Source organism: Phoxinus phoxinus, assembly GCF_949152265.1.
Source record: "Phoxinus phoxinus genome assembly, chromosome: 6".
NCBI lineage: Eukaryota > Metazoa > Chordata > Actinopteri > Cypriniformes > Leuciscidae > Phoxinus > Phoxinus phoxinus.
This window is the reverse complement of record NC_136881.1, coordinates 24700690-24713894: the sequence shown is the minus strand read 5'-3', so window position 1 is coordinate 24713894 and position 13205 is coordinate 24700690. Positions and strand designations below refer to the sequence as shown.

Sequence of the window (13205 nt, the reverse complement as noted above, 5' to 3'; positions counted from 1 at the left end):
ATTTTGTCCCCATGAGGAAAATAGCTTGTGAATCATACTAAATTATGTCTTTAAAAAATGTAAAAATGCAGATAGTTTTTTATAAGGTTTGAGTTTTTATAAGGGAATGTCCCCATAAAACATTTCAGTAATTCAACTTAAAAGGTGAAACTAATATATTATATATACTCATTAAATGCAAAGTGAGATATTTATTTATACAGAGAAATATCTGCGTTTTCCCATCGTGTAAACGGGGCCTAAGAGAAACCAGGTGACAGATAATGATGAACTAACACAGGTGACATAGATGATGATAATCATCTATTAAGCACAGGTGATGCAGATAAACTAAATGACAGTAACCAAGGAAACATACTGTATGAGAGGTGGGAAAACAGAACAAAGGAAGACGTGACTAGTGGGTGACTGTGACAACTTTAAAATAAAGTGTTACTGTAATTTCTGAGTGCAAATTGGTTATCATACACTTTTTTTCACTGTAGCCTACAGTGTTATATTTTTAAGTACTAAGTAATATGAAATATCAGCATGTATTTTATATAGGGTTAGGTTTTGGTTTAGTGTTAGTTGTTTGTAACTAATTTACTGTTATTACTATAGTAAGTAAGAGGACACTGTAAAATTAAGTATTACTGAGTTCACATAATTAAAAGACTAGTACATGCCATTGCTAACTAAAATAAACTTTTGGGGTTTTAAAAATAATTATTGAAGCATGTGTTGTGTTCTTCATCACTGACAACCTCCTATGAATCAGACCATCTAAAGAGACTTGATCCTTCGGTAAGCTCCGCCTCCCCTGGTTACTGTTGCTAACACAAACCAGCTTTTATAGAATGCCTGCAGTGACTACTAATCATTATAGAGGCCAATGCTTCTCATAGTCAACTGAAAAGAGAAAAGCCACATTTCAAAGTGATAACATTAGTGTAAGGTATACAGAACTGTTTCTACAACACATTACTGTGAACTTTGTCACTTAGTCATTATTGACATTACAATTACCTGAATCAATAAGTAAATAAAATGGTGTTTAATTATTAACATTAATTTACCCTGGAGACCGTGTAGTGCCCTTCTCATGTTTGAAAGAGGGCTGTTTAATTTACAGCATGCATTTCTAAAGATTTATTTACCACATTTAAGAGTTTTATCATTTATAATTTACATAAAATTGCATTTAACACAATAAAAACACACAGATCCCTCAAAGACTTACATTAGAAAAGAGCTTAAGCTCGTCTGAGAAACGGGGGATGGCAGCATATAAAGTAGGATTGCCCAGTAATGTGTTCGAGGCAGGGCTTAGCGAAGGGTCAATTCAGGGCCACTCTGTCAGATGTAAAATATTAGCATCTGATTAGGACACATCAGGGAATGTTAGACTGCAACTTCGGCCTCCAAAAGGATGGGACAGACTCATCAGTTAAAGGAGGGAGGGACGCGCTCTACACTGATGTCCAGGATGCTGAATCCATGGGACATTTTCTTGGAATGACTTGATGAGTTTTTGGGTTCGATCAATAGGCGACCTGCAGCCCATCTATAACACTGTGCTCAGTGCATTCCCTACGTCACAAACCCATGCATTTCTCCAGACAGCAGTGCTCACAAGAGCAATACTCTTTGTCTGCGAGGACAACTTTCTCTTACAGGAGTGGAAGGAAAGATTAGGAAGGTAGACTGAAAGAAGACTGGGTTTGAGAAAGAAAGAGGAAAGCAAGGAAATTGTAAGAAAAAAAAAGCATGGAGAGAAAGGAGAAATAAAGAGAGAGAGAGAGGAGAGAGAGAGAGAGAGAGAGAGAGAGAGAGAGAGAGAGAGAGAGAGAGAGAGAGAGAGAGAGAGAGAGAGAGAGAGAGAGAGAGAGAGAGAGAGAGATATCGAGGTTCTTAATCAAAAAGCTATCCGCGCCCTGCAATCGATTTGCGAATCAGCGCTTACAGATTGCAGCATGCTGCGCAGCAGGACTGAAAACAACCTCCCTTTTTCTAGACAGCAAAACATCCTTGTATCTCATTATGGCAATTTTATGTAATTTGTTTGTTTCCCGACAATAATGGATTTGTTCAATTGTACAAGAGAGAGAGTTATTTTTCACACATTGTAACCTTGTTGCACTTGAGATAAGAAAAGCAATGACTTGCTAGCCATTACATGGAAAAGAGCAAGGTCAGTGGTTGGCAGTGTGCCTCTTGTAAAATATGCAATATTGACAACCACTTAATTACAGAAATGTAGACCATTTGATGGGAAGCAATTATTGTTTTCTCCATGGTGACCCTCCCAAAATGTAACCATATTTTAGCCTATATGGTAAGATGTAAAGAGATGTGTTCACCAAGAAAGAAAACATGCTGGAAAAGAAATAGGTATTTATCTTGTGTAGAATGTTGACGTAGCTTCAGTACTTTAGGCCTTCTATAATCCAAATAGGGGAGACCGGAGCAAGTTGCAACACAATTTATTTATTCCTCAGTCAGTGGATAAAGAGTGAAGTGTTGGAACTCATAACTATTACAGTGACTGCTCTATAAGAGGAAAACTTGAGGAAAAACTATACAAGAAAAATGTTGCTCTCTTTCCCCTCGCTCTCAACTGTGTACTCATTATTTGCTGCACATAAATATAAAGAGACTGAGACTAGAAACAATGTTTGAGTTTTTAGCTATTAACATACAGTGTATGTGACTGCATGTACAGAATGCAGAACCTGATTTCACCAAGTGCAATATCTTTGTGAATCCTGGAACAAATTCCAAAACAAAAACAATTTGTTCCTGGAACAAATTCCATTTTCCGTACAATGACGTAGCCTGCTTCTTAGCTACCATAGTACGAGGTATCATTGAAGAAATCAGTCAAGACTGTTTCTCCAAACCGTATTGTCACAAATTATTCAACTATGTTGGTTATTGATGTCAGGCATGTGAAGGAGTGATAACTTATTTTAATATATCCATTTGAGATCAAATTAATGATTATTTGCTATAAATTACGGACATGGCATCTGAAGACTATTTCAGTTATTATGCTTTATTTCCAGATTAAATCATAGGCTTGTTCTTAAGTACTACAGCACGCACATGCACCTTCTTCAGAAACGGTACTTTAAATCTCTTGACAAACTAAAAGATGTCACTGACAATATATATAGTTTTATCGGAAATGCACATCCAATCGACATTTTACTCTCCTATAAGATCATGAGAGAGGAGCTGTGAATAGCAGTGAAATGATGCAACTGAAGCAATAAGTCATGAGACAATGACAATATGGATGAATGATGAGGATGTATGTCCAGATTTAATTCATATTACACACATTCATACTATATAGAACATATTTTTTTAATAGCAAAGTAAGTTCTGAGTCAACTCTAGTAACTACTTGGATGGTCTTGTTGGCTTGGATAGTATTTTTTAACTTATCACATTGAAGCACCGCTGCTGAAAAGCAGTCCAGGAAAAACTACTTGCATTTATATTTTATACATTGGGATACCAAATGCTGAGGTGGCAGATGCCTTTTCTTAAGGTGGTCCTGGTAGATCCTCCCTTGTTTTCTAATAGTGTTGCAATCCACCCCATTAATTTATACAGTTTGGAAATGTTGTATAATAAAGTAATAATAATAAATAAAAAAACTTGAACTTACACCAGATGAATTTGAAGAAATTATAGTAAAGTTTAAGGATAAATACAGTAGCGCACACACACACACACGCACGCACGCACGCACACACACACACACACACACACACAAAAAGTGTTACAGCCCTTCTCAGTTTCTCCTACACTCTAAACCTTCTAAATCTTCTTACTGAACTGTTGAAACTGCCAAATACAATTAAAGAATTTAGAAATTCAAGGATTCTTTATGTGCGTTTGAAGAAAAAAAAATGATATAAATAATGAAATAAGCAATGGAGAAATCATAACTTTAAACTCAAAAGATCGCTGAAAAAAAGGGTGGTAGTATTACACACCTAAATCGGTAGATTATTTTTCTCTAAGTCTACATTACACTTGACTGACACTTAATAAACATTATTCTACCACAGATATTTCTCACTAGAGCCTTTTTAACAGATAAAGCTAATCAGATTACATAACTTCCGGGAAGCAATGCGTGATTTCCACAATACCATTCTAAAATAAATGTTGTCCTAAATTTACATTCCCCAAGTAGTATCTTACATAATACTCACTTGAGTCAGTATCTTACGAATGGCATCCTCTGTAACATGCATTTGAAAGAAATTTGGCCTAAACCCTGCGTGCTGAAGAAGAAGAAACAGGATCTATTCAACCGAAAGATGTTGATTTTGGAAGGCTGGTTGCAGTTGGTTTTACTAGCTAAATCAGCTGAACACCACCTTGAAAAGACCACCGAGACCAGGGGTGTTCATTAAGACCACCAAACCATTTTTTTTTCTGGAGGGAATTCACGATAATCAGCTAAAATGATCTTCTATGACTTACGATGTTTGATTGAGTCTGTTAATGCTGTCAGTTCCATTTAATGAATCATAAGCATCACATAATCTAACACCTTCTTGATTGATCTGTCAGACTCAGCATTAATGCCCAGGGTTAAATTAGTTATTGAATGCCCCTAGGCTAATATCATCTATTTCCTTACAGTCCATACTGTGAGGCGTGCAGCTGTTGCATAAATCACAAATCTATTTATTACCAGCTCCTCTGCTACTCGTATTCGTCTGAAGGATAGGAGAAGACAGTGAAGCTGTTTGTTTTCTCAGTGACATGGTTTAAATGCAATTTTAAGTGCTCTGAGATGCAATAAAAATAAAAATTCCCTTGCTTAAAGTTTCCATTGTACCACTTTTCAACTTCAAAATTGTATAATACCTCTTAGTCAAAGTGAAGTGTCTTCATATTTTTTCAGTGGCAGCCGAAAGTAGACTAGGCTTTGCCCAAAAGTCATTGTTTAAATGACTCCTCTGTGTGCTCATGCTCACTGCTATAAGTAGAACACAATCAGCTCTGCTGTCTTCACATCACCAATTAACTACTAGAAAATAGTTTCATATATTAGAGAGTTGAACTGTGCCCAAAGCCAAACATATTATTCAGAAACACATGAACAACAAAAACTCCAAAATTAAAGAAAACATTATTGATGATACTGATGATCTAACCACAATATATGTACAGCGACATCAATATGTTACATATCCTTTATACATTACAGTACAACAAATTATATCTGTTTTGTCAGATATACTTCTATGTCAATAGCATGGAAGTCTGTGAATAATTGAAGGTAACAATCTATCCTAATGAGAAATACAGTGTGTGATTTTATGGAAAAATATAGGATGGCTGTACACATTTCTCAGAAAACCTTTAAAGGATAATTCCGGTATTTAACACCTTGAGTCTATATTGTAGTTTGTTTTGGATGAACAAGAGTGGTGGACAACATTTTTTTGACAATGGTTCCTCTCTCGAGTTTTTGACTATAATAGAATTGGCCATGGACCCATTTAACATTGGAGTCAATGGTCATGTCCGAAAATGTCATTAAAACAGCCAATAATGTTTGTTTACAAAACTGTTAAACTCACCGAGTGGTTAGTAGTGTTTGTTGATGATTATAAACAATATATCGTCGCAATATATGATTCCAATCCGTTTATTTTGCTATAGTGGAACTATTTTTTCAGACACTTCACAACCATGTAACTTCCGCTCAATATTTGAATCTGAAGCGTTAGCACACTCCCGACCACTTGATGGCGATAACCGATGTTTATGTCTCGCGGGACACTCACGGTCACAGTCGAGTTCAACTTCATATTGCACTGGTCAGTGGTCACGTCTTTCAATATGGTTAGAATTTGTGCGGTCAAAAACTGCGGTAAAGTTCCTAAAAAAATTATTGTTTATTTCGCTTACTCTCCCGGAGCACAGTTGCTCTGCTCGCTAGCCTTATGAGAAACGGAAGCGAGCAAAAAGACTACATCGACCAAATGTAAACAGCCCCCTTTCCGTTTCCGGTAGCGCATTTATATTAATGAGCACTAAGTCCTTCAACAGAATTCAATGGGATTTTACAAAATGACGAATAAAACACGACAGAAACTGTATTTCGCAACACTTTTTGTTTCTGGAACATCAACTAACATCACTAATCACTCGGTGAGTTGCACAGTTTTGAAAACTAATGTTAAAGGTTGTTTTAATGACATTTTCGGACATGACCATTGACTCCAATGTTAAATGGGTCCATGGCCAATTCTTTTATAGTCAAAAACTCGAGAGAGGAACCATTGTCAAAAAAAAATTGTGCATTGTTCATGCTCTCTAAATTTTATTTTATCAATGAGTTTATACATATTTATCATTTACATAGTTCTCATAACAGGATAAAAACATGGAATTTATGCCTCTAATGCTTTTAACAAATGTTAGTGGTCAACAAAATGTGCTCTATTCTTAGGATATATTCTTTGCAGAATGCTGAGGTAGCACAGTCCACAGCAGTCAAACGTATTTTCATTAGTGTGAAGAAAAACAGGAATATTTGGGATTATTTTAGTTCACAAAATAAAAATCATTTTCCACTGCATAGACACATCATGGTGACTTCCAAGATAAACCTATCAAATCCATTACTTTGGTGTTGTGCCATAATCCACTGTTAAACATAGAGAAACAGACTAAATTCTATATCAATTCTACACCCCATAAAAACCTGTACATTTTCAATACTGCCATGGTTAACTAAGCTGTATGTACTGCAGTGAAATCTAATTGGAATTTGATTGCTGTTGATCATGTGCCACCCTGTAGTTTGAAAATTAATTCCTGCAGCTTGCATGCAGCCTTCAGCCAGCACCCCTCAATTTACATAAACTAACAACCATATTTGTTTGGTGTAGCATTAACACTTCAATTCAATTACAAAAACAATCTGCTTTATGAAGTGAAACTGTCTCATGTGCCCCCTGACATCACTGTGGTTTTAGTCCACCATCTTTGCCTTCTCTCCTCATAAATTTGACTTATCAGCTAGTGTAAACAACATCTTCAAACAAAGACTTAGTCTGTAGAACAGAGTGATTCGTAGACATGAAGCTTCATGGTGGCAGCTGCATCTTTGAAAATACAACTCTATAGTATATCTGAACTTAAGAAGTTTAAGGTAGTCTTGTTGAGTTGGAATTTAAAGTGGAATGACATTAATTGGTATTTACCTAATTGCAATTCAAAGTATCTCAACAGTCTCACAACCGAGAAATAATATGTCAAGTTGTGTGACAGTCCATAAATTATTATATAGTTAAATTTGGTTAATTGTACATATTTAAGCACTGATATTTTTTTTTCTGAACTGATTAGACATTAATTTTTCGGTTGCACTTTATTGTAGTACTCAGTAATATTCATTAACAACTTGTACTTACTATAGGGTTAGGGCAGGATTAGGGTTTGGTTGAGGGTTAGTTGCCTGCAATTATGCATAATTTACTGTTCTTACTATGGTACATGTAACACAACAAGTTCACTGTAAAATAAAGTGTTACCCATTTTTCTTTAAGCAAAGTTTAATATTGTAAAAAATAATAATAATAATATATATATATATATAATTATATATATATATATAATTATATATATATATATATATATATATATATATATATATATATATATATATATATATATATATATATATATATATTTTTTTTTTTTTTTCATTTCTGTATAGGCTGTCAAGTTTTATTGAAAGCCCATTTTTTCCAGCAGTGAAGTATCCCTTTATTTATTTTTCTCCCAATATATAGCCAATATACATATATATACATCAGAGCCATCTTAAATTTAAACAAAAAATGTCCACCACATTTTCACAGTTTAAGATAATTTAATAAAATACATATACTTAATAATATATATTGGGAGAAAAAATAAATAAAGGTATACTTCACTGCTGGAAAATGGGCTTTCAATAAAACTTGACAGCCTATACAGAAATGAAAAAAATAAATAAATAAGAAGAAATCGGGGGCACTTGACTAGAGAAAATAGAGCAAAAAAGCCTTCTCTTTTGCCAAATAGGACAACTTCAACACCCATAATGCGCTAGGCATGATGGCATCCAAGGAAATCACACCACTCTGCTATGGATTCGCTTAACCAATATTTATCGTTATACTAATAAATGAGTAGACATAGTATGATGACATTTTCAGTGATAAGCCTAACCTTCTGTTAATAACCCTCTGTTGATCCGGATTAAAAAATGTTAAAGTATTATCTGATATTTTCACAAAATACCTGAAGCTGTCAAAAGTCCTCCGGATGACGCGTTTTGCTGACAAATAAACATGAATTTCTCTGTCCAGGTAACAGAGAACGAGTAAACATTGTTAATTTACATACTACTGAGATTTTAACAATACAAAGCGAATTAAAAGTCGACTTTAATAATAAAAACTACATTTACAGCAGTTGAATGAATGAATTCCATTCCTAATTCCACTTTAATTCTACTTTCTAAAATCAAATTACAATTGAAATTCTGCATCCTGTTTACTACCTCAATTCAAATTGAAGAATTTAACTGTAATTGAAGATTGAATAGAACTTTCAATTCAATTCAGTTTAAATGGCTGCCCACCACCACACACTGATTTTTGACATCAGACGCATCTTTGTCCAAAAGTAGTTAGAAATGTACTGTAACGTGGCCAGTTATGGAGAGCAAGTGTATGTGTGTGACTGAGAGAGAAAAAAGTGTATTACATTCATAAAGCACCATGTCATTTTCAATCCCCTGCTCCATTTTTGTTATACATGTCCTTGGCTTTGCAAGGTGCTGATAAAATGTTGCGTTCTGGAACAAAGACTTTGCCATGGTGACGCATCAGAGTCATATCTGAGGATGTGAATGACATTTTAAAGGCTCCGCAAGAGATGTCACTGGTACAGCAGCTCTCGCTGCATCCTTCAGCTCCAGCAACAATAGACTGACAGGGATCTCTGTGCTTTGCAGATGTAATTTCGTTCAGGACCATACACATGCATTGGTATAAATGCTGTCCGTGCCTCTTTGGACTAAGTATTGATGAATTACGCACATTGCTGGGATTGCAGTGGCTGCTAACAAGGCGTGACAGTGAAGAAATGAGTTATTGCGACACTGTAGTACAGCATATTGTTTAAGCACTTTTCACTTGTATTTGCAGTTTCCACTGGAGGAATAGTGGAATAGACTAGTGGAGTTTTCTATTTGCAAATCTAAAAATTGAATCTTTAAATATACTCAATTTTGGACTAATAGTCCTAATGGATGTTGTTCACTCTGTAACCATTCTAATCATAAATAATGGTCAAATATCAAAGCTACAGTCCTAAATTCATCTACTGATACAAATACAACAATTCTGTGGCCACCCTTTCTTAGAAATGATTTTTTTTTATTATTGATGTTGGTTTATTTTGTTGTTGTTATTGTTTATACCATTATACTGTTTGCGCTATATTTTTTAGCGTAGCCATGATGATCAGGGGTCCTCTTTCTTTCTCTCTTTGTAAAAAACAATAATACAACATCATTTGTATATAATAAAAAAAGCTTCCGTTCCAAGCATATATTTTATGAGTTTTTTTTATTTTATTTTCTTCATTATGCTATCAGTATAGGTGTATCACCATGACACTTTTGACCCCACACTGAAATTTCAAAATATAAATATTATACAGATCAGGGGCCTCATTTATAAAACTGTGCGTAAGATCCTTACTAAAAGTGTACGTGCGCCCAAAAGCCAAAAATGCCGTGTGCAAAAAAATATTCAGACTTATAAAACCGTGCGTACACCAGAACCTGCGCAGGATTCACTTTATAAATCCCACTCAGCGGAAGATTGTGCGCACATGAGTCTCCTCCCCGAAATAAACATATATGGAGCTTACATCGCCTAGTTTTACTATCCATATCCTCATCTGCATATCATTTGCATATGATTATTCATCCACGTGATAACATGTTTAACGGTACAAGACATTAGGAAAATATGAAATACGGATGTTGCCGTCACATTACATTAATAAAAATAATTTAGTAGCCTATCCTTGCCTTGTTTTTGAATAAATAAATCAAATAGTGTAAAATACATTTCAGAGAAAGTTTTTCTCAATCTTTTCCACTGGCCAAATAGTCTTTTTAATTGATTTATATTTTTAATGGAAACAGATCGACCTTGTTGTGCATTATATTAGCAAAATCTGCTATTACACTCTAAAAAATGATGTGTTGGATTTACTTAAAATATATATGCACCATTTTTGCCTCACACTTTTTAAGTAATCCCAACTTGGAATAATTTTACTTAAAATTAACAAGAAAACCTTTGTTATATGTATTTAAATATTTGAGTTCACGCAACATTCTTTACTTAAAAATATAAGTACATATAACAAAGGTTTTCTTGTTAATTTTAAGTAAAATTATTCCAAGTTGGGATTACTTAAAAAGTGTGAGGCAAAAATGGTGCATATACATTTTAAGTAAATTCAACACAGTGCAGGCCATGTGAAATCTTAGTTGTGTTAACTTAACATTTAAGCTAATTTATATATCAAAATAAGACAAAGATTTTAGAGCTATTGGTCTGCTTACTGGACTGCTCCAGTACATTCAATGTCTTAAAATAAATTAAACATGCAAATCACACACAATAAAGCATTTAACTTTATTTTTTGCCACAGGCTGCACAGCCTTAGAAAACATGAAATGTACAACAAAATGGCAAATCGACAATTCAATGTGTGTTCACTTCCAACAGGTCACTTTTTCACCCTTTGCAACACTTCTTAAAATATTTAAATTTTTCCAAATAAACAAATTTCTTAAGAATAAAACTAGTACAAAACTGAAGTATTTTCTTTCTTTCCTTTTTTGTGTAAGAGAGATTGCAATCTTCACAAAAATTCACAACCCTGTCATCACCTCTATGCCCAGCATTACCCCAGTCTGTAAAGGATCATCTGTTGAGCCACCTTTCGTGATGATCCTCAATGTGAGCTGTTCCAGTCCCTTTTCGTTCCCATGAGTATCCTTAAAAAAGATCATAAGAAAAAACAGCAAATCTGCATTTACTTGCAACATCACTTGTTCATATTGTTGTGAAAAATACATTGCATTGAAACACAAAATGAGAAAGAAATGTACCTTTATCTTTTAAAATAAAATAAATCTCTTACAGCCTCTTAATATATATTCAAATAGAAAACAGTTATTTTAAATTGTAAATATTTGTCACAATATTACAGTTTTTGCTGTATTTTGGATCAAATAAATTAAGCCTTGGTGAGCAGAAGAGACTTAAAAAATCTTACCGGTAGGCTATGTGTGTGACTGTGTGTATATTATTTATTTTTATATATATATATATATATATATATATATATATATATACAAATTATTCTATATATATTATTCGATTATATATATATATATATATATATATATATATATATATATATATATATACAAATTATTCTATATATATTATTCGATTATTAAATGCCTATAAATATAAAAATGAGTCTACTAAATAATATTTATTAATAAAAATATATATATAAAAATGAGTCTACTAAATAATATTTATTAATAAAATATCTATATATATTTATTTATTTATTTATTAATAAATATTATTTAATAGACTACATTTTATATTGAGTATCTATTAATATATATATTAATTATAGAGAGAAGTTTAATTAATGAAGACTTTTGTCCAGAGGTTTTGAACGAATCTCATCGAAAACATTTTAACAAGTCACTAGAATAGCCTAACAGTGTAATAGATCTACAATCTTTATTTGAAGCTAAACTTTTGTTTAAAGGGCATTTACTTATTTTGATAATTTCGAAGGTTTAATAGACAGAGTCGTCGTTGTCATTTAGGAATAATATTGTTTGAATCAAGATCGCCATTATTTAATGAAAAATTGTGCACAAATATGGAGCTGTAGCCAATGTGTTTTCAAATTTAACATTTGTACGTTAACGTTACCAAGTAACCCGCGCCCAAGGCCTGGCCGCCCCCGCCTCTTCATTTCCCGCGATCCATGTATAGAGAGTATTGGAATATTTTAATATAGCCTATAATAAATGACAACTTCTACATTTACTTATAAAATACTCAAGTATAGCCTAAGCTACGTGACAACTCGTTAATGTAGCCTAAAGTAGCCTACGAATTTCTCCGTGGGGGAGAGCGGGCCTCCCAATAGCGCCGTCTGAATTGTCCTCTTAATGCAATCTTAATGCATAGGCGCCAACGCGATGCATGGGCATATTCGAAATAAACAATAAATACTCTGACTTCTAAACACTTGACCATACATTCGATGGAAGCACTTTTTTTTTAAATACTCGCGTGCAAAGTGATTTAATATAACTAACATGTAACCAAAAATGCAATAAACGAGTGTAACTTAAGTTAAAAAAAGTTAAGCTTACCTCTTTTCAGCGTCTTTATCACGTTGCGTTTCAGAAATCTTCACCAACTAACACAATAAACAAGTGTTCATTAATGTTAAAATGTCAAAATATAATATTTTACTTATAGAAAGATAAGCTTACCTTTTCACCGTCTTCACATGTGCTTTGCAAAATGGCTCCAATGTTTGGCTGGAAAGGCATCACGGGAAATTGCATATCACGTGGCTCGTATAGTTACTTAAAATGTAATGCTAGATTTACTTAATTTTGACGCAATTGTTATAGTAGTTGATGTGACTTATGTTTTTTCATTTTATTTATGCATACATTTAAGTTCACCTGGAAACTTATATTTTTGTGTTACACACACTATATATGTTAAGTAGAGGTTGAAAAGTTATGAATACTAAGATTTTTGTGTTTACAGTTTTTTGGGATTGCTTAAGCACGATTTTCAAAACAGGGCCCGTGTTTTCAAAACACTACACACAATTAGCAGAACCACACACCCAATTAGCAAAACCCTACAGATCCTTTGCATAATTAAACACACTTGTAAAAACTATACACTTCTGTTTAAAAACCACACTTTGTTACCATATGAAACACACACGTTTCACATTACTATACTCTGTTTGCACGAGTTACACTCTGCCGTGATAAACCTAAAACACTTTTAGCACTTCTACTTCCCTATGATTAGAGTAGGCTA

At 33.7% G+C, this 13205-nt stretch overlaps 1 long non-coding RNA gene across 1 annotated transcript; it reads right to left on the bottom strand.

The window, feature by feature from the left end:
- Positions 1-10810: 10810 nt before the first annotated feature.
- LOC306999979 lies at positions 10811-12812 on the bottom strand. The gene is made up of 3 exons (XR_013797947.1): positions 12635-12812; positions 12512-12558; positions 10811-11095 (listed from the first exon to the last, which is right to left on the bottom strand). It is a non-coding gene; the product is annotated as an uncharacterized lncRNA (long non-coding RNA).
- Positions 12813-13205: the final 393 nt, after the last annotated feature.